We start from the raw sequence: 23,441 nt of genomic DNA, 5'->3' as shown, positions 1-23,441 counted from the left end.
TTTGGTCCGTATTATTCTGGGGGGTTAATAAAGTGTTTAATTTGGCTAATTTCTGGTAGGTGGGAAAACTTTAATATGCTGTGACCTGTGGAGTATTGGGACTGAATTGACAGTGCATTACTCCCACCTTGGTCATAACAATATATACATATTGTCATGTTAGGCCCCCACCGGCCAAGAATGAGACACATTAATTTTGTCAGTAACATTGATTTTAAACTGTTACTGGAGTGAGGGGAGGACTTGTAGGACAGATCAGCCATGGCTGGACAAGACATTTGTATATTAACAGATGGTGTTGGAAGGACAAAGCAGCCATTCCCTGACATTCAACCCACAATGGACTTTTGATCACCTGACGTTGAAGGTGAGGGAGCTCACATTGCAGGTTGACTGCTAAGATGGCCGAATACACAAATGGACATGGTCAAACCAGCTAGTCACATGACTAACCTGCTGGGCAACCTGAGATTTTTGAATTTGTACAAACAGTTTGGGGAGAAGGCTGTTTGTTCCTGGACCTCTCTCCTGTCTGTTCCCATCTCTTTCTGACAAAGCTCTGAATCCACTGAAAACACATGAACCCCAAGAGAGAAAAGTCTCCTACAATGGACATAGTTTAAGAAGAATACTGGGCCCCAACGAAAAGCAAGATATACCTACAATCAAAGACTCTACAGTGAGCTCAAAGAACCGTAACAACAACTCTTCAGATATTGCCTCAAATTTTTCCACTTCATTTTTCTTCTGCTCTTTTCTGTCTCTATTTGCATGTGTGTATCGCATATACATGCTAGCATGGGCGCATCGTGAATCCATAGGCGTCAACCAAATTAGCGTTTAAGTTTAATAAACTTCAACTTTTCTTCTTTAAACCTAAGAAAGCCTGTTTGTGCTGGTTTCTTTGCCTTATAATTGGAAAGCGGTGAACAAGGATTCACCAAGGGGGAGCTAAAAACAATGTGTTTTATATTAAACCCTGTTACAGTAAGACCAGGTGAAGGTTGAAAAGGACCACTAGACTTCTTTCTCACCTGGTCATAACAATATATATATGAAAGTCAAATTAGGATTTGACTTGTGACTCTATGAATGTAGATATGCATCCACAAGAATCTCCTAAGTGTACCTTATGTGTAACTCCAGCCTTGTGGCAAAGTTAATCAATATCTCCTTGATTATTATAAATATCCATTAGTTTTACATGACCCACTGTTACTTTGTCCTGGTCTTCCTAACTACTCTAATATGCCTCATCCCACCTCCCAGCTTCATCAATGCAATCAGGTTCCAATTCCTCTTCTCCTCTCTTGTTGGGCTAGGAACTATTTTCTGACTTTCTCCTGCTCCTTAGTCAATCCAATATACCTTAGCCCTCCTCCAAAAGTAATTTATTTTCACTTTTTAACAACACCTGCTGAAGAATTTGCTTAAAATATATAAAACCAATACTGTAAACCTCATTTGAAACTATTCATCAAAATAAGCCGAGCATAGTCTGCAGAATTGCCCCTTTTCTTTAATGCAACTGCAACCAATCCAGAAAATATGCAAGAGGTCTTTAGGAGGATTAGTATTTCTACAAACACTACATTATTCTCATGTTTAGATTATTTTCTCAAGCCAAAGCCACCTTCTGAAAAAAAATCATTGTTTATATATATTTTGGCAGCCCCTTTATTGCTGTCAACCACACCAACCCCACCTCTGTAATCAGACATTGCTTAACGACTTGCAGAAACAAGCTTCCATTATTTAACACTATTTCATTTATTCTCACCATAATTTAACATGACAATCTTCACATTCACAAACATCACTAATTACCACCAACATTTTGTAATTAATTAAATTACCCATTTCATTTAAAAATCTGTATACTCAATACATTGTACAAATCAATCAACAATTTCCTCACTATAATTATAGTTAAGTTTCACTCACAATTTTAATTGATAGCCTCACCTCTTTTTATTAAAAACTCACCCATTTTCTCTGTGAACAATAATATGGCAGATCTACAATCTATTTATATAAAAAGTAATGAATATGACATGCATTTCCTGTGCACGTCAACCTTACTTCTTATTTTACGATATCGGGCTATGTTTTGTATGTCAGCATTCATAGGAGTTAAATCTTATGTTAACATTTAATAAAGTTAAAACCTATGTCAACATTATATAATGTTAAAATTCTACATCAATATTTGGAGAGCACATCTTTTTAATAGTTATCTTATAGACTTTCCTGCCGACTGTGGCACTGTGTTTTTATTTGATCTTGAATGTGGGCAATACTGGCAAAGATATATTTATTGCTCATCTAGATGCCCGTAGAAGGTGGTAGGCTTAAACCTTAAACATTTTGTGGTTGAATGATAGGGCTCCAGGGGACTCATTAAATAATATGTGGGTGAGTCTCAATGGAATCGAGCAAATTCATTAAGTAATTCATGATTGAGTCAATAGAATCCAACGAACTCATTAAATAATGTGTGGGTGAGTCAACGTAATTGAGCAAGTTAATTAAATAATGTATGATTGAGTCAATAGAAGCAAATGAACTAATTGAGTAATTCATGGCTGAGTTATGGAATCAAACAAATTAATTAAATAAACCCAGTTGACTCAATGGAATCAAGTGAATTAATAAAATAAATTGGGACTTAGTAAATGGAATTGGGATCCATGGGCTGGGCCAGCAAATTAATTGATTAAGTAAATTGAGGCTAAATAAATAAATTACTGTGGCTGCTATCACCCTATTCTCTCTTTGCCCCTCCATGCAACTGTATTGTTTAAGCCTGCCCATTGTTCCTCCATGTCCATTCTTCTATCCAACTTCTCCCTGTTTATATTTATTACTCCTCTATTTATATTTATAACTATAAATCTTAAATAGATCCTATCATACACGATGCTTTCACAATTCTGCCATGTCCATTCCCTGCTGATGCCCAATACCACCATGGATATCCACTGTCTCCCCAGAGTCCATTGAGCATTATCAAACTACTCCCCTCTCTCAATTACCCACCCACCCAAAATGTGCATTATTTCTTCCATATCCACCACCTGACACCCAAATTTCTCACTCCTGCTTCAGTTATTCTATTATCCATACCTAATTATTACACTAATACCTTTCCTTGATATACTAACTGCTTCCTCCCACTCACCAACCTGAAAACATTTCCCCTGGGAAATAAAGATAGTGTGCAGATGACTTTGCAGTGGATGAGTCACAGAACATGAAGGAACCAGGAGTGTGAAGACTGCAAGAGGAGCCTCCCAGCCCAGATGGAAGGCTCAGGGGAGGATAGCTGTTGACTGCAGGGCCTCAGGACTCTGCTCTGAAAAGAAAAATGCTCAACAGCAACACATCAATGTGGGTGGACTCCCAGGATATGCAGCAAATGCAAGGCTTATGGTAGTGTCCCCTGCCATCTTATATTGCAGCATCAAGAAACATTTTGGTGTACCCCAAGGCTGAATTTTCATTCCAGGGTTTGGGCGCTGACGTTGAGACCATTTATGGCTCCACATCACTGCCAGATGTCTGATGCTATTTTGAAGGAGGTGGCCAATTAGTGGCATGTTGGTGCGTTCGCTGTCCAATTGGAGCATCGGACATGTTGATGAGACAGGATGTAGATGTGGTGGGACCGATTTAAAGGGAACCCAGCAGCCATGATTGTAGATGCTGGCATCCTGGGTGATGGCAGAGGCAGCAGAGCAACAACATGGCATGCACCCATGGAAGGGTGGTCCCATGATTTGCTGATGCCATCTTGGAGGTGCTGTTAGAGGTAGTGGCAGGTTGGAAGAGCGTCCTGTTTCCAGAGGACAGCAGGAAGAGGCTAGCCAGTCAGACAAAGCAGACAGGGTTGGATGGCTCAGGAGGTGAGCAGCTGCAATGTAGTCACAGCACATGGGTGCTGTGCAGGAAGCTTCTGAGGTCTCGCAGGGTGAGTGCAATGTTGCACCTTGATGATAGGCCTCCAGTTCTGGAGTCACCAGCACACCTATGAGCAGAGGAGCCTGAGGGTGCATCCTGCTTGGGTACATTTACTATATGTGTGCCCAGGCACACACCTGAGCCATGGGCAATGCTCACACCGCAATCATTTGTGGAGCCTTGGACATTATCTGCAAGTGAGCCACTGGGTTTGGTGACAGAGGGCACCGTGGTCTTAACTCCCTTGCTCTTGGCTTTGCAAGAAAAAAGAGAATACAACATGTGAGAAAGGGGTTGCTGTGGTGATGGAGTGGTGCGCATCACAACACTGATGGCCATAGAGAAAGAGGAGGCCCTTGAAATTTCCAGGGTGGCAGTTCGGCAGGAAATTGGTGAGGACAAGATGGGCTTTGTCCGAAACAGGGTGAAAGGATCTTACCATTTCCATGTGACAGGGAGGGAACTCCCTCCTTGTTTGTTTACTCCTAAGCTGTCATTGGACTGCTACAGCCCTGCAGAAGCAGCTATTGACAGAGGAAAGCTTTCCTAAGCAAAGTCTTATGTCTCCTGCAGAGGGACAGCCTCAGCGTATCACTGTGCCATCGGCGGCAACTTCAGAGGAGGAAGATATATTGGAGGCAGCACTGTCAGAGCAGTCAAGTGCACCCTCCACTAGTGCAGAAGCACTCACCTCGGTGGGGTCTCAAGCAATTTTAGAACGGGTGGCACAAAGTGGCCAGCACTTCACATGCGAGCAAGAGGAGGTGATGGAGGCAGAGGTGCTGTGGGCAGTTCCTCTCAGAGCATGAAGGACAGGCACAGTCATTCTCACCTGGGCTGAGATGCAGAGCCTCCGGGGTCACATACAATGCAGGTCTTTCTGGAATGGGTGATGTGTGCTCAAATGTTGGAGTTCCCTTAGGCCATGCAGAGTCTTGGGCAGTGAATGGAGGATTCCATTCATGAGATGTGTTTCACTATGTCTCAGGCATGAGCGCATGATCTCATCCATTCAAAGAGTGGCTGACCTCGTGGAGAGCCATACACGGCATCACTTTGAGTAGATGGAAGAACATCACACTAACATTCACAGAATGCTTGCCACATTCTGTAGTATTGACAGGTCAGATGCACTGATGATGCAAAGATGCGTGGACAGACAACCAAATGCACTTCAGCTGCTAGTTCCCTCAGACCTGCATGCACTCCATGAAAGGGCTGGGGCAGGCAGGGATGATGCCAATGGGCCATCCTTAATGATGCACCTTCATCACTGGCCACCCTTGGCCCCTCTCACTGAGGTGCCATCTATACAGCAAGCCCCCATGAGGCTGCCCTTGCATCATCGCAGGTGTTGGAGCCTGTGGCAGTACCCTTGCTGGCACTGCGATGCCGAGGACGGGCTTCATAGGCATCTTAGCCGCAAGCAGAGAGAAGCGAGCAGCCTGCCTTCACCTGGCTGAGCCACAGGGGGAGCAACCCTTTTGGGTGCTATGTCAGGCGTTTCACTTTGTGGTTTACTTGGTGATTTTTGTCATGCTTCTGTTCACTGATTAAGCCTCAATGCAATGAAGTGGTTGATGGTTGCACCTTGAATTGTGTGACCTCATTGTTTTGAGTGCATTAAGGTACCAGCATGATGAAGTGTATGTATGACGCCAAGATAGGTGGTCGGGGACACTGTGTGGCCAGCGGTGATGCGTCTTCCAGGCATTGTGGGGAAATAGGAGATGGCTCTGCATGGCATGCATTTTGGATTCAGCTGCTCCTTGTGGGTGAGGAGTGGTTTTGTGCAAACACCATCCAGGATGAGCCATTTTCAGGAAAAATATGCCTGGTTTAGTGAGGCCCAAGCATCCCTGCCATCCTGGTCAATGGTTTGACACCTCAGCCTGACCTATGACACCTCAGCTGGACCTATGGAAAGCCTTGCAATGCAGGATCACCAAGCTCCACCATGTCCCCAACCTCCTCCTCCGAAGATATGTGATGCTCCTCTGCATTTTCCTCCTCAAGGTCCACGCCTATCTGGAGTGCCCTATTGTGCAGAATGCAGCATAGCACCACCATGCGGGAAACCCTTGAGGGAGTGTACTGGAAGGCATCCCCCGACTGGTCAAGACACAGGAACCACAGCTTCAGGAGTCCGATGATCTGCTCTATTGTGACCCTTCTACAGAGATGATGGCAGTTATAGTACCTCTGTGCCTCCATTGTAAGTTGTACACAGGTGTCAGCAGGCATTTCTTCAACGGATAACCCTTGTCCCCTAGCAGCCATCCACATAGTTTCTCCAGTGGCATGAACAGCTGCGATACCTGCGATTACCTCAGGACGAAGGCTTCAGGGCAACTGCCAGGAAACCATGCACATACTTGCAGAAAATGCTTGTGGTGGTCACATTCCTCCATGAGGGAACACAAGTCAGCAACCAATTGCCTTGATAGTCGCAGTCTCCAGTGGCACTGCTACTCTGACATATCCAGGAAGCTGTTTCTTTGGTGGTACACCCTATGGTGAATGTAGCTCCTTTGTGCCCTCCCTGTCCCTCAGGCATCACCTCTGCATCCCTCTACACCAAGGGGCTGCATTTATTGTTAGTGCTGCTGCTCCTCATCATTACTTGTTGCTAACTCAAAGTAGCTAAGCCCCATGTCCACTGATGGCCCCCCTTGCCACCAACTACATGGGAATGGCTGCCTGGCACCCCCCCCCCCCCCCACCCACTGCTGTGCCCCACTGACCCCTGCAGATGCACTCTCCCACAAATGCCCCAGCGCCTCCTCTGAAACACTCTGCCAGCTCTGCTTTTACAACCACCACTGTGTGCCAATGCGTGATCTCCTCTGCTTCTTCCATCATTTGTGCAGTGTCGGGGCTGCTTCTGTTTCTGTGACTGGCTCACTGCTGTGCAGCTGCTTTATCTCTGTGGATGTGCTGCTGAACCAATATGTTTGCGTGCGTCGCCTCAAATCTCATACACCTCTGAAACGAGCTCTCAAAAGTGGTTTATTATCTGCCTCAATTGATGACCCGACACGCTTCAGAGGGGTGCTAGGACTCCAATACGACGCCTCCACCAAAATCGCTGGTAGGCGGGACCGCATCAGAAGACCAGCATGCCGCCTGGAGATGCAAATTTGCTGGCATGCCTGCCTCCAAACCGGCCTCTATCGCAGGATTCATATCCAGTCCCTGGAATGTGTAACATGCACATCTACAACTACATCTCCAGGACAAGCCGGTACATCCTCAGCCTATGTACAGACTGCAGTTCTTGAAACATGGAGCACACACTGTAGAGAGCACTCTTCTAGGCTGTAGAACATTGAAACTGGGATCCAAGTCAACATCTCCCAGAGCTTCCAGGATCTAATGGGAACCTTTCAGTTTACTCTCCCACTGATCAGTGTCCAACCAGAATCTGGGCAGAAGGTACCAGGCCAGGCTGTCCAGGCAGCAGCAACAGAAGTCCAACCAGCAGGTGGTCAATATCAGAGTTTTGCTTTCATGAAATGAGGTCCACATCAGTCCCAAGAAACTCTTACCTATGTTTGAGGGCCAACATGTTTTGTGCCATTGCATTCCTGTAGAACCGAGAAAGAGCACCAGATTCAATATGCAATAGCAATCAAAAGAAGAACGGTGATAAACAAGAGGTAAGTGTACTTTGTGTTCTCAGAAACCTTACTTCTTTCTGTTGAATGCACTGTAGGGGTTCAGATCTGCTCTATAACTGCTGGAAATGGGCAGGATGGTGGGGGGGGGGGGGGAGGGTTGGTGGGAGAAGGGTGGGGTTATATGCACTGAAGACAGTGGTACCATTCCCTCCAGGTGGTTTCCCAAGTGATCCCTCTGCGCATTTCTCTGGCTGCCATCTCCTCTGTTTCCAACCCATCGGGTTGATGGGCTCTATGTTCTTCTGCCAAGCCAGTCTAGCACTCCTCCTCCTGGATCTACAGTTGCAGTTCTTTTTGGAGGAATAAATTATGCTAAACACAATTTCTTTTTAATTCTGTCATGGGATGTGGGCGTCACTGGCAAGGCCAGTATTTGTTGACACTTCCCTAATTGTTCTTGACAACTGAGTGGCTTGCTAGGCAGATGCATCCTCGCAGGGACAGAGGTCACTGGGTTTCGCCGCCATTGCTGGAATCCCCTAGGAGCAGGGCATCATCGTTTGCACCCATGTGGCCATCAAGATACCGAGTGACCAGCTACTGCAATCCCTCAACAGAATAGTTTCCACTCTTTGACCATCCAACTGGTCTGCAACCACAACAAGAGCTTTCTCCATGTATGCGCTCATTTTTCTGGCAGTTGGCAATCCTTGCCAGTCCACGCTGCCTTGGATCTTCACTCCAACCTCCAAAGTTCATGGATGGATCCTAGAGGACAAAGGTTATCCCTTGAAAACAAGACTGCTCACCCCCTTACTGCAGCCCCAGACAGAGGTGATACAATCAATGCCACCTGCTCAGTAGGACAACTATTGAGCAGGCCATTTAGCTTCTGATGATGCAATTCCAGAGTCCGAACCGGTTGGTGGTGCCCTCCAATCCTCTCCTGCAAGGGTCTCACTCACTAGTGAGTGCTGTGTATTCCATAACATGGCCCTCCAGAGTGGTGTGGACTTTGAGGAAGGCGAGGCCTCATTGGAGGAAGAGCGGGATCAGGAGGTGAGAGAGGAGGAGAAAGTGAAGGAGAGAGAGATGACGCTGAACAGGATGTTGCCCGGCTGCACAATGAGGTGGCTGGGCATGGCTCAGGCTGCGAAGGGCTCGTCAGGATGCTGTGAATGTCAGGGATCATCTGATTCAGGAAAGTTTCAGCTGAGTCCCTCTGACCCAGGTTGAGGGGCATGACATGGAAGGGATTCTGAGATACCTGTGCTAACACATTCATGGAAGATGCAGCCTGGAGCATCTAATCACTTGCCGTCAAAGAAGGAAGCATATCTGCCCAGAGGTTTTGCCCTCACCGTGGAGGATCCTGTTACCTCTTTCACCACCTCATACTACTTTTCCTGTCGTGACAGCAATAAAAGGAATCCCAGACATGTGGCTGAAAATGTCATCATTTTATACAATGCAAATAGAGGAAAACAGTAGACAAAGAGAGTAAGAAGGCACCCCAGTGACCCACTTAGAGCTACATGCAACCTGGTGGCCTTCTCCTGTCACCTGCCGGGAAGAGGACTCCATCCCCTCCCTCAAGGCCTCCAACACTAGATCCAGGTCAGCATCGCTGAAGAGTGGGGCAGCCCTGTCCCAGGTGCCAGGCCTCCAGCTCTCCTGTGACATTTCGCTTCCCTCTGGTGCTGTGGAAGGCATTGGCACAGTCTGCAATCCCTTAGGACAACCAACAGCTTCAGTAATGGCTGCTGTGGGGAGTCTAAATCAGTCCCCCATTTCATCTGACTGGTCTCCATTCCCACCTCTACTTGCTGTAATTGGACAGGGAACCCGTCTCCATGTCATCTCCCCCCCCAACCCCCCGCCCCCCACCCCCAACCCACACCCTCGTGAAAAACTTAACATTAATCAGTTTCCCACCGGAGGTGGCCACTCAGGTTATCTGCCCTCAAACTGGATAGTAAATGATGCACATTGCAGTTACTGATCTTGTAAAACGTGTCCTTTAATCCAATTCACAGCAAAAAATATTCTAACATGGTCATTGAAACATAATAAATTTTTACTATATCTTCCCCAACAGTTTTTAAAACAGGAATTGTAGCATGGATCTTGGTAAAGTATCATAGACAGTTCTTCATAGATTAAGGGTTATGAAAGCTATCCGTTACATTGTATTTACTATCTACTGTATATGCATCAGCAGCATCCTGTTTTCGCCAACATCACTCAGCCCCAATACACTGTACATTTGTATTCATAAGGAATGTACAGTGCTGAGCTCTTGAGATTCTTTGGATTTTCTTTCCTGTTTTCCCCTTAATACAGTGCTGGAACAACATGATTCCAAATGGATAGCAGCAGAATTGTGACATTTATCGAGAAATAAAAGTCCAGTAATTTTTATTTTTATACGATAATGGAATGCAGGCATTGCTGGCTAGGACAGCATTTATTGCCCATCTCTAGTTGCCCTTGAGGAGGTAGTGGTGAACTGCCTTCTTGAACCGCTGCAGTACATGTGGGAAGGTACACCCACCGTGCTATTCGGAAGGGAGTTCCAGGATTTTGACCCGGCGACAGTGAAGGAACGGCAAAATAGTTCCAAATCAGGATGGTGTGTGACTTGGAGGGGAGCTTGCAGTTGGTGTTGTTCCCATGCATCTTCTGCCCTTGTCCTCCTAGGTGGTAGAGGTCATGGGTTTGAAAGGTGCTGTCCAAGGAGCCTTGGTGCATTGCTGCAGTGCATCTTGTAGATGGTACACACTGCTGCCAGTGTGTGCCAGTGGTGGAGGGAGTGAATGTTTGTGGATGGGGTGCAAATCAAGCGGGCTGGTTTGTCCTGGATTGTGTCAAGCTCCTTGAGTGTTGTTGGAGCTGCACCCATCCAGGCAAATGGAGAGTATTCCTTCACACTCCTGACTTGTGTCTTGTAGATGGTGGACAGGCTTTGGAGAGTCAGGAGATGAGTTACTCACCGCAAGATTCCTAGCCTCTGACCTACTCTTGTAGCTACAGTATTTATATGGCTACTCCGGTTCAGTTTCTGGTCAATGGTAACCCCCAGGATGCTGATAGTGGGGGATTCAGCGATTGTAATGCTATTTAATGTCAAGGGGAGATGATTAGATTCTCTCTTGTTGGAGATGGTCATTGCCTGGCACTTGTGTGGCGAACATCCCCACTTCTGACCTTATGATTGAAGAAAGCTCATTGTTGAAGCAGCTGAAGATGGTTGGGCCTAGGACACTACCCTGAGGAACTCCTGCAGTGATGTCCTGGAGCTGAGATGATCGACCTCCAACAAGCACAACCATCTTCCTTTGCGCTAGGTAAGACTCTAACCAGTGGAGAGTTTTCACTCTGATTCCTATTGACTGCAGTTTTGCTAGGGCTCCTTGATGCCCTACTTGGTCAAATGCTGCCTTGATGTCAAGGGCAGTCGCTCTCACCTCACCTCTTGAGTTCAGCTGTTTTGTCCATGTTTGAACCAGGCTGTAAATGAGGTCAGGAGCTGAGCGGCCCTGGCAGAACCAAAACTGAGTGTCACTGAGCAGATGATTGCTAAGGAAAGTGTCGCTTGATAGTACTGTCGATGACACCATCCATCACTTTACTGATGATCGAGTGTAGACTGATAGGGCGGTAATTGGCCGGGTTGGATTTGTCCTGTTTTTTTGTGTACAGGACATACCTGGGCAATTTTCCACATTATAACTTTCAACAGGTTAGGAAGCTTGTGTTCCAAGTGAAAGTAATGCGTGTTACAGCGTAGAAATCGAGGCATTCCCTAAGTCACTTTTGCCATATAAAGTAAGTTTGCAGAACACAAACCTTTAAACTTGTATTTTAAAATAACCTGGCTGCTAAGTTATTTTAAAACACAAGGTTAAAGGCTTGGAGCAGAGATGTCCAACCTTTTTGCGTGGGGGGGCCATATTACAATTTTTGTCTGACATAGGGGGCCGGTGAGACAATTTTGAAACGATAAAGACATTAAAAATGTATCTTACTGTTAATCAAAACAACAACAAATGTGCATTTTTGTAAAGAAGCTTTAAATGAGAAGACTATTTTATTGACTTACTTTCTCATCACTATGTTGGACACTGATTTAGTGAGATAACTGGCATTTTTTGCTTGCCCAAGTAGTCAATGTCTGCCCGCATATTTGTGTAGTGATGCAGATTATTCAGAATAGATGTCCATCTGTCAGGAGTGAACTTGATTACTCTCCCTACCTTTTGTCTTCCTGTGACTGTCTGTCTGTCTGTCTCTCTCCCCCTCCCTCTCTGTGTCCCCCCTCCCTGTGTTACCCCCATGTTTTCCCTCCCTCTCTGTGTTGTTCTCTCTGTGTTGTCTCCCTCTCGGTGTTGCTCCCTCCCCTCTCTCTGTTGCTTCCCCCCATGTCATCCCCACTCTTTCTCTGTCCCATTCTCTCCCTCTGTCCCCACCTCTCCCTCTCTCTGATCCCCCTCTCTTTCTCTGTCTCCTGCTCTCTCTTTGTCCCCCACTCTCTCTCTCTGTCCTCACCTCTCATTCTCTGTCGCCCCACTTTTCTCTCTATCCCCCCTCTCTTCCTCTCTCTCTCTGTCCCAACTCTCTCTGTCCTCCACCTAGTTTAGAAATACAGCACTGAAACAGGCCCTTCGGCCCACCGAGTCTGTGCCGACCATCAACCACCCATTTACACTAATCCTACACTAATCCCATATTCCTACCACATCCCCACCTGTCCCTATATTTCCCTGCCACCTACCTATACTAGGGGCAATTTATGATGGCCAATTAACCTATCAACCTGCAAGTCTTTGGCATGTGGGAGGAAACCGGAGCACCCGGAGGAAACCCACGCAGACACAGGGAGAACTTGCAAACTCCACACAGGCAGTACCCAGAATTGAACCCGGGTCGTTGGAGCTGTGAGGCTGCGGTGCTAACCACTGCGCCACTGTGCCGCCCTCTCTCTCTTTGTTCCCCCACCACTCCCTCTCTCTGTCCCCATCACTCTCTGTCCTCCCTCTGTCCCCTCCTCTCTCTGTCCCCCGCTCTCTCTCTCTCTGTCCCCTCTCTCTGTCCCCCATTGTCTCTCTCCCGCAGCTCCTCACCCCCACCGCCCACACTCTCTCTCTTCCCCACACTCTCTCTCTCCCACTCTGTTTCTCACACTCTCTCTCCCCACCACTCTCTCTCCCTGTCACATCTCAAGCTGAAATGAATCATAATTGAAATCACAGCTGTAACATTAACAAAGATTAACGAGTGTTTGATTGAAGACTTCTGGAGAGTTTTTGTGTACTGCTCTCACTGTGGCTACAAAGCTATTTGACCTTACAACAACCCTCAGGTCAGATGTTTTGCCCGAAGCACAAAGCTACATTCAGTTTCCCTTCCAAGTACCATATATTCTTCAATACTCAAGCTCGCACAACCAGTCATGACACTCTCTCCCGCACTCTCTGTCTGTACCCCCCACCTCCTCTGTCTCCCCCAGTCTCTCTCTCTCTCCCCCACTCTCTCTCCCCCATTCTCTCTCTCCCACTCTCTCTCTGTCCCCACTCTCCCAGTCTCTATTCTCCCCCCACCCCACTCTCTCTCTTTCCCACTCTCTCTCCCCCTTTCGCCTTCCCACTGACCATTGCTGAGAGCACGAACAGCGCTTCCAAACTTGGGACAGATTCGGGGTTTTCCGGCAGTTTCCAATTTTTTAAAAATCCCACCGGAAAGCCCCAAAGCTGTATGGAGTTCGGAAGTGCTGTTCCTGCTCTCAGTACCTGTCAGCTGTGAAACTAACACTTGTGACATTTTTTAAAAGCTGGTCTGAAGAAGCCAATGGGAAATTTCTCATCCATGAAAGTCCCATTCACAGGACCCCAAAATTGTTGACCATGGACACTGGTGTCCGTGCATGGACTCGTTGCCAACCCCTGATAAAGGGATGATCATTTAGGATTGAGATGAGGAGAAATTTCTTCAATCTTTGGAATTCTCTAACTGTGGATGTTCCATTGTTCAGTATATTCATGGCTGATATGGACAGATTTTTGATCTCTCAGGGAATCAAGGGATTTGGGGATCCGGTGGGAAAGTGGAGTTGAGGCAGAAGATCAGCCATGAATGTATTGAATGGTGGAGCAGGCTTGAGGAACCATATGGTCTGCTCCTGCTCTTATTTCTTATGTTCTTATGTTCAGCTAACTCACTACAGAGTGGGGTCACACCTGGGATCTCCTGCTATGGCTCAATTGTACATTGCCTTTTGCAACTCATCAATTGGAAGGGGAGCTCAGTTGCAGTTATTTTAGAATAGTCAGTGTGATGGAAATCACACCTGCCAAATGGAAACATAATAATTTTGCATTTGGAACACTACTTGAACCTTTTTTTCTGGACATTGAACATAACTTGTTTAAAAGGACCACAGAGTTGAACAGCTAAAAACATGGTTGCACATTGCATTCTGAAACAGTTGAATAAAGACACAAAGGGAATGCTCCCGATTCAATTAGCGAGATGGGCTTTGTCAATAGTGATGATCAAAAGACATTGAGAGCCATTGACTTTGTAAGAGACAAAAACTCCATCCCCGCACCGAATATCTGGGAGACTCTGAAGGCCAACAACCCTCTAAGAAATTGCTATTTCAAACCAAGAGATGGTCACATGACTTACCTGCTGGCAAAATTTGGGGCAGTTTGAATTGTGCCGCACAAAATGGTAACAGACTGCAATTTGAAGACAGAAGAGAAAGAAGCTCTCTCTCACTGTCTCTCTCTCCAGCAAAGTCCCAGGGACCCACGGCAGTAGCTTAAGCCTCAAGACAGATCACTTCTTCAGTCTTCTAGTACCAGAGAAGCAAGTTGGAAATTGTGCACTTGACCCCAGTGAGAACGCCAAGACCGCAACTTTTATCAACAATATTTCCACCCGGTAAATGAATTCCCTCTGTTGCGAACTATACTTCAATCACCACCCGCACCCCCCCCCCCCCCCCCCAAATTCTTTCTTCTCCTCTGTATCTATTTGTGTGTGTGTTTCTCTCATTTGCATGCTAGAATGGTTGCAAAGTGTATTTTAGTAACTTTAACTGAGTTAGAGTGATAAGACAAATAAACTTACATATTTCTTGTTTAAAGCTAAGAAAACCTGTCTGATTGGTTCATTTGCAATTGCCATTAGAGTGCAGTGAGCAAATGGATCACTGAGGGGGGTAAGATAAAATCACTGTGTTTTAAAAGATAAACCCGGTTAAGGCCAAGCCAGGAAAGGGGCAAGAGGGGAGCCTGAGACCTCTTCCTCACCCAATAGTAATATCAGTGTGAGCTGGTCATATCTAATAATTAATTTTAATGGTCCAAATGGATTGATGTAAAAGCAGAAATATACATTTAGCAGCTTCCCTCTAAAGGGGATTATAGTAATTTTATTTACAGTTGCTTCCTATTGCTTGTCTTCTGTAGACCCTTTTGAGCTCAGAGCACTCATTGTCAAAGAAGGTGGGAAGCCAACTAAACCCTGATCCCTACCACTGCTGTTCAGTAACCAGCTTTTGGGATGTATACAAGTGCCCCAATGAAAACACAGCTCTATGGTATTGTATGTTGATGCAGTTATCCAATTATCCATCTTTTATAAAAGACTTGTTGGTCTGAATTTTACTGTGGGCTTCAGGACACTGACGTCATGGTGAAAAGCGGGTTCCGAGCCCATATTTGCTAGCAGCAGGACCAGCTTGTTGATTTTACTGCAGGCAGCCTCCTAATTAATGAAGGCGAGCAGGCTCCTGATGCTGCAGGCTCAATCAGAAAGCCTTAGCAGTGCCACGAGGAGTGGTGGGCACTGCTGAAGCATGCAGGAGGCCTCGGGGTGCCTCCAGGTAAGTACATTACAAATAAAAATTTCAGGAGACCAAGCGTCAGAGGGGAAAACCCCCCCAGGGATTTTGTTGGAGCTGCGGGACTTCCTTCCCTGCCCGCAGCCCCCTCTTTGGGCCCTGGAGCCTCCACCTCTACTGGCTGCCTGGTGTCAAGAAAAATAATATGCCAAATAAGGAATATTAATTCATTGGTTGGAAACTTACATTAAACTTTTAATGGAAAAAATCCTGCAGTTAACTTTTAAAAAACTGGCTGCCAAGATGGCCATGACAATTTGCATCTGAATCACCTTTTCACATTCCAAGGCCTCTAACTGGAGACAGAGGTCTGAAGAGCATGGTCCCAGAATAATGGCTTCCTCTAAGTGAGTGCATTACCTAAGATTGCTTCATTAGCATGGCATTCACGGCAATCCCAACATCTTGACTTTGAAACAGCAAACATCTCCAAGTGTAAATACTAGCATCCTGGAGCCTGGGGAGCCAATTCTGAACCTTGAAACCCATTAGAAGGTTCCAGAGAATACACTGAGGCAGTCTTGTGACCATCTCTGTGAAAGCTGGGAGTTTCCTTGAACAAAGAGAGACAAACCAATAATTCAGATTGTGCAGCAGCAGAAAGGCTGCGTGCTTCCCTCTTTCTGTCTCTCTCACACAACACACCACAAGTTTGTGGACCCTCCAAACCTACAGATTACTACAGAGACCAGAGGAAGAGAGCCACTTACAAGTCTGAGAAAGTCCTGACCCAAGCGGGCCAGCCACAATGTGCACTTTGACCAGCCAAAGATTTCACGAATACAGCTTCAGCCAGACGACAACTGAATCATCCAACCTCACAGACTGTGTATTTAATTTCCATTTATTCCGGACTCTAATCCAACCACAAAATGTACTTTTCACTCTGTAATCTATTTGTGTGTGTGTGATTCTCGTGTGAATATGTGCATGAATGTGTAACATTTTTTTTTTGATCGAGTTTAGATTAAGTATCATAGACTCACCTCTTTCTTGTTTAAACTCAAGAAAACCTGTCCGATTGGTTCTTTCACGATAATGTTAAAGGTTAAAGGTAAAAGGTAAAACACTCATTGAGGTGGTAAGCACAAACACTGTTGAAAAAGGAATAACCCTGTTGCGGTCAAATAAGAGGAAGGGCAAGAGGGGAGCCTGTGACTCCCTCCTCACCTGGCTGTAACACCAGCCTGCTACAAGGAGATTGCTCCATGAAGCTGGCAGCCTCCCCATGTAGCTGGGGGCTGCCCCATCATTGGCGAAATGCTGGTGACTCTGTAATAGGGCCTTTAAGTGTACAAAGTGGCTGCCTGACTCCTTGCAGCAGGCAGCTGATCCGCCTCACAGCCCGCCACTAGGAAACTTCTCCAGTGGTGGCACAGTGACGGGAGCCTTCCTGGGGTGGCTCCTAATTTACCACCCCAACCTCCATTCCCGCAACTCAGAGGCCGGTAAAATTCTGCCCTTGTTTTTGAATTAATTCATAGGATACGCACATGTCTAATGCCCACCATGGGTTGCCCTAATGTGATACAACTGAATGGCTTGCTTGGCCACTTCAGAACACAGTTAAGTAGCAAATGGCAACCACATAGATTTGGGATTGGAATCACATAAAGGTCAGACCATGAGAGGACAGCAGATTTACTTCCTAAAGGTCATTAGTGAAATATTTGGGTTTTTACAACAATCCTATAGCTTCGTGGTTCCAGATTTCATTCATTGAATTCAAATCCTTAAACTACCGTGGTGGGATTTGAATTTATGGCCTTCTGGATTACTGGTCCAGTAACACAACCTTTACACTACAATAACTCAAACTGATAAACAAAGGGAATTACAGCTGCAAATTTCAGCTCCAAAGTGCCCATATTTATTGCATGTTTGCCATGCATGCACACTTCTGTTGCTGTCTGTGCTGGATGCTGTTTTGGGTAGATCAGTACAGCGAGTGCTCGGAACATATGCTGGAAGTATGCAGAGTAGGCAGACTGTGATGACAGTCCACTGATTTGATGGCAATGCTACCATTTTCAGCCTCATCATTCCAACTAGCATCCTGTCTTAACCTTGCACAGCTGAACATGCATTCAACAGTTGGAAGGACTCTCTACCACCAGTGCTATTTAAAAGGGACACTAAACACTGTCAGGTTATTTGCTGATTAATTTCTACTGGCTGCTGCTGAGTTAATAGAAGTGTTTGGTGGTTTGTACTGCAATTTAAAGTTGGTGAGGTCTACTGGGAGTAGTATGGCATGTGGTGAAGGCCTTAGTTTTCACTTGAAGGATTCTGCTCAGTCCACTTGCTCCCAGTCATGGGTGCTGTTGTTTTTATCCCTCTTGGCCTGCAGCATGACAGGTAGAATGAGCAGAATGACAAAGAGGAGGACAAGCAGCTTGAAGAGGGAGGAGAAGGAGGGGCAGAAGGGCTTTCAAGAACATAAGAAATAGGAGCAGGAGTAGGCCATTCAGCCCTAAAACACGCCTCGCCATTCATTAAGATCATGGCTGATCTGTCACAGGCCTCAACTTCTCTTTCGGGCCTGCTCTGCATACCCCTTGATTCCCGAGGTCTTCAGGGAGAAATTTTCTGACCTCAGTGAGGAACAGTGCATTCGACACCTCATTTTCACTAAGGAAGTGTTCACTAAAATCTGTCACCAGTTTCAGGCAGACCTGCAGCCTCAGAGCAGGGCAAAGATGGCACAGCCAGGGGCTGTGTTGGTGACCATGGCCATGAACTTTTTCACGTCAGGCTCCTTCCAGGCTGGAGCAGGCGACACCTCGAACATTTTGAAATGCACTGTCTGTGGTTGTATGGGAAAGGTGGCTGAAGTGCTGCATGTAAATTCAGAGATGTACCACAAACACAAAGGATTAGACTCCCTCAATGTGCAGCTGAAATGCGACCATACTCAACGCATCATGCAGGTCAATGCTCATTATCCTGTCAGCTGATAAGGTGCCTTTATTCGGTGTCAGTCCACTGTACCATCAACATTTCAGATACCACAAGAGATCAGAGGATGGCCACTGACCAACAAGGGCTATCCGGTGACCACCTGGCTCATTAATCTGGTGCGCAACCCATACACACTTTGGCAACATGCAATAATGAGAGTCAAGCTGGCACATAGAATGTCATTGAACAGACTGTTAGGGTGCTTAAGCAATGCTTCTGCTACCTGGACCACTCTGGAGGAGCCCTGCAGTACTCTCCTAAGTGCATGTCACAATTCATCAAGGTGCACGCCATCTTGTGCAACCTTGCCATCATGAGGGCACAGCCCTTGCCACCAGGCAAACTGCGAGCAGCTGAGGAGGAAGAGGAAGGGAGGCGGCAGCCAACAGATCCCCTTTCTGACTGGGCTCTCCGTTATTGGCTTATCCGCCTACAATACCAGTTAACACAACACCAATTCCCTATTCACCCATAGTCCCACACCATATCTTCCCTCTGTTACTGATCATCACAGCTTCCTTTTGTCCACAATGCTAAATTAAACGCCACCATAAAATAAACATTACAAACCAATCAATATTGCATACAAAACTCAACTAATCACCCTTGTGCATTCCCTTAGTGTCTATCTGCTATGTACTTTAGCCAGTCCTAGTGCTCCTATGCCATGCTACCCCAGTGGCTGTAGCATGATTTGTTTAGCCAGTACGTAACAGGCCCAACTAGATGGGGCGCAATTCTAGATTTAGTCTTAGGAAATGAATTTGAGCAAGTGGTTGAAGTAGCAGTGGGTGACTATTTTGGAGATAGTGGCCATAATACAGTTAGATTTAGCATTATTACGGAAAAGGACAAAGATAGAACAGGAGTAAAAGTTCTAAATTGGGGGAAGGCAAATTTTACGAAACTGAGCAGTGATCTGGCAAAAGTGGACTGGATACAGCTACTTGAAGGAACATTCGTGGCAAACCAGTGGGAGGCATTCAAAAGTGAGATTCTACAGATACAGTGTAGACATATCTTCACAAAGAAAAAGGGTGGTACTGCCAAATCTAGAGCCCCCTGGCTATCTGGAGGCATACAGGGTAAGATAAACCAGAAAAAGAAAGCTTATGACAGTCACAAAAAACGTAATACTTTGGAAAGCTTAAAGGAGTATAGAAAGTGCAGGAGTGAAGTAAAAAAGGAAATTAGGAAAGCAGATAGGGCTTGAAAAAATATTGGCAGGTAAAATCAAGGAAAACCCAGATGTTATGTTAGTATATTAAATAAAGACAGAGGTGCAAAGGGAGAGCCAACTGTGCAACAGCCCCGACAAACAAATTTCTCTGCAGCACCTGTGGAAGAGCCTGTCACTCTAGAATTGGCCTTTATAGCCACTCCAGGCGCTGCTTCACAAACCACTGACCACCTCCAGGCGCGTATCCATTGTCTCTCGAGATAAGGAGGCCCAAAAGAAGAAAAGAAAGAAAGAAAATATTAAGAGCAAAAGGATAACTAAGGAAAGGGTAGGGCCTATCAGAGATGTACAAGGTAACTTATGCATGGATGCAGAAGATGTGGGCAGGGTTCTTACTGAGTACTATGCCTCTGACTTCACAAAGGAGAGATATGATGCAGACATTGTAGTTAAAGAGGAGTGTGAAATATTAGATACGATAAGCATAATGAGAGAAGTACTAGAGAGTCTGACATCCTTGAAAGTGGATAAATCACCAGGGCCAGATGGATTGTATCCCAGGCTGTTAGAGGAAGCCAGGGAAGAAATAGCAGATGCTCTGAGGATCTTCTTCAAATCTTCACCAGATAGAGGCGAGGTACCAGAGGATTGAGGTCTGCAAACATTGTACCATTATTTAAAAAGGGTGCAAGGGATAAACCAAATATTTATAGACTGGTCAGTCTGACCTCGGTGGTGGGCAAATTATTGGAATCAATTCTGAGAGATAGGATAAACTGTCACTTGGAAAGGCATGGATTAATCAGGGATAATCAGCATGGATTTGTGAAGGGAAGGTCATGTCTTACGAACTTTTTTAAATTTTTTGAGCAAGTTACAAGGAGGATTGATGAGGATAGTGCAGCGGATGTTGTCTATATGGATTTTAATAAGGCATTTAACAAGTTCCCACATGGCAGACTGGTCAGAAAAGTAAAAGATCATGGGATACAAGGGAATGTGGCAAGTTGGATCTAAAATTGGCTCAGGGACAGGAAACAAAGTGTAATGGTTGACAGATGTTTTTGTGAATGGATGGCAGTTTCCATTGGCGTTCCACAGGGCTCAGTGTTGGGTCTCTTGCTGCTTGTATATATTAATGATTTGGACTTAAATGTGGAGGCATGATTGGGAAATTTGCAGATGACACAAAATTGGCCGTGTAGTTGATCGTGAAGAGGATAGCTGTAGACTCCAGAATGATATCAATGGTTTGGTTGATTGGGCAGAAAGTGGCAAATGGAATTCAATCTGCAGAATTGTGAGGTCATGCATTTGGGGAGGGCAAACAAAGCAAGCAAATACACAATAAACGGGAGGATATTGAGAAGGGTAGAGGAAGTGAGAGACCTTGGAATGCATGTCCACATGTCCCTGAAAGTGGCAGGATAGGTAGATAAAGTGGTGAAGAAGGCATATGGAATGCTTTCCTTCATTGGCCGAGGCATAGAATAAAAAAGCAAGGATGTAATGCTGGAACTGTATAAAATGCTGGTTAGGTCACAGCTGGAGTATTGCATACAGTTCTGGTCACCACATTACAGGAAGGACATAATTGCTCTGGAGAGAGTACAGAGGTGATTTATAAGAATGTTGCCAGGGCTTGAAAATTGCAGGTATGAGGAAAGATTGGACAGGTTAGGGCTGTTTTCCTTAGAACAGAGGAGACTGATAGGTGACTTAATTGAGGTATACAAAATTATGAGGGGCCTATTTAAAGTGGACAGGAAGCTCTTGTTTCCCCGAGCAGAGCGGTCAATTACCAGGGGCACAGATTTAAGGTCATTGGGAGAAGGATTCGAGGGGACAGGAGGAAAAGCTTTTTCACCTAGAGGGTGGTGGGTATCTAGAATTCACTGCCCAGATCGGAGGTGGAGGCAGAAATACCAATGCACCATGCATTTCTGTGTGCACGCCAATCAGCCTTTTTCTGTAGACTTCCCTATTGAAGTCCTCATCTGAGTCCTCTGCAGCAAAACTTAGGTGCGACCTCACCCTCTGGTAAGCTGGCACCTGAGTTATTGTTTTCCCCTGCTCTGGCGGGAGGCTATTCGTGAATGGTGTCTCTCCACATGCAGATCCCACCTCTAAGCTGTCCCCTAAAGTATATGCAATATACTTGTGTACGTCAGTTTCTGAGCTGATGGCTGTGAGTGTGAAATCGAGTGATGGCATTTCTTCATCATCAGTCTCTTCTTTCTCTACCATTTCTTGCTCCTACACCACTGCCAGGCCAGATTGTAGTTCTTGGGTATCTGAAAGGAGAAATGCACAAGGGTATGGTTGTGGTAAGGATGTAGTCGGGGGCTGAGGGGAGAGGAGTGCTGGGGAAGCTTGTAAACCATAGAGATTGTGGAATGAGGGGGAAGTAGGATGTGAGAAGGAGGATTAGATATGATCATACCATCATCTTCAGTTGTTTCGGCTGCATTGCTGGCCATATCCTCAGGCATGGGCACTCCATGATAGTGAGCACCGCCTCCTCCCTGAATGTGAGGAACATGCAGCTGTGTCTGTTCCCTGCTGGTTAGTTCCTGCTGCCTATGGTTGTGCTCCACCTTGTCCTGCAAAAGAGAGTTAAGTGTTAGTGAGGGTGGTGCGATGTGTTTGGGTGATGTGGCTGTCATCGTTAAACAGCTGGCAATGTGTGCAAGCTGTGAGATGTGAATGAGACACCAGCAACAGTACTAAATGTGTAAGGGTGAGTTGAAGCTATGAATGTGAGGTATGAGTCACATATGTTACAGATTATTAGTAGGTGATTCAAGGGGGTGGTGGTGAATCGAGCAGTGTGTGAGGCTAATGGTCCATTGTAAGGATATGGCATTTGGGGATGAATTCACTGACCTTCATCACTCGAGTGATGTCATTAAACTTCTTCCTGCACTTCATCCAGGTTCTCAGGACTACACTGCTTGCATTGCCAGTGATAGCTATCTGACCCCACTATCTTTGCAGTGTTTGTCTGTAGGACCTCCTGGGCCCCTTCTGGATAGAGGACCTCTCTCCTCTTGTACACCTCATGAATCAAGACCTCCAGTGCAGCATCAGAGAACTTTGGAGGAAGCTCTCTGCCCTGTTGCACCATGGTCACTCTTCTTGAAAGTCAGATGCTCTTCCCCAGCCATTTCTGCACCTGCTGCAGTCAGAATGTACTTCCCCTTTAAGAGGTGCAGGCTGGCTTTAGTAGTGCAGACTAGCTTTAAGTGGTGCTAGCTTTGCATGAACTTGAACCCTTACTCAGGCATGCAGCCTTTCCATATTGCGTTTAGCATTGGGCTGCATACTGTTATCATTTAAATTAGCAGACAACACAAAGAGAAAGAAAGTCTTTAGCAAACAGTTTACTGAATTACAAAAGAAAGTTTGTAAGGAAGAAACAACTTTAACTCAAGTTGTACTCTAACAAAATAAGAAAAATATACTGACTGCAAGAACAACAACTACTTGTATTTATATAGCACCTTTAATGGGATAAAGCATCCCAAGGCACTTCACAGGAGCACTATTTAACAAAGTATGACACTGAGCCACAGAAGGAGATATTAGGTCAGATGACCAAAAGCTTTGTTAAAACGGTATGTCCCTACCCTCAGGACAGCAACTCCGACTAAACAAATATATTTCCCTTCCCTATACCTATCATCCCTGTGGTCTCAGTCAGACTGCATTACAAGCAGGGAAGGTGGGTTGACTTCAGCTGTTCTGATCAAAGTAAATTATTGGGGACCCCTACCATTTTGAATACCATACACATGTTGTTGCCATCCTC

This window comes from Heterodontus francisci, chromosome 12, assembly GCF_036365525.1.
Source record: "Heterodontus francisci isolate sHetFra1 chromosome 12, sHetFra1.hap1, whole genome shotgun sequence".
Lineage (NCBI taxonomy): Eukaryota > Metazoa > Chordata > Chondrichthyes > Heterodontiformes > Heterodontidae > Heterodontus > Heterodontus francisci.
This window is presented reverse-complemented; position numbering follows the sequence as displayed.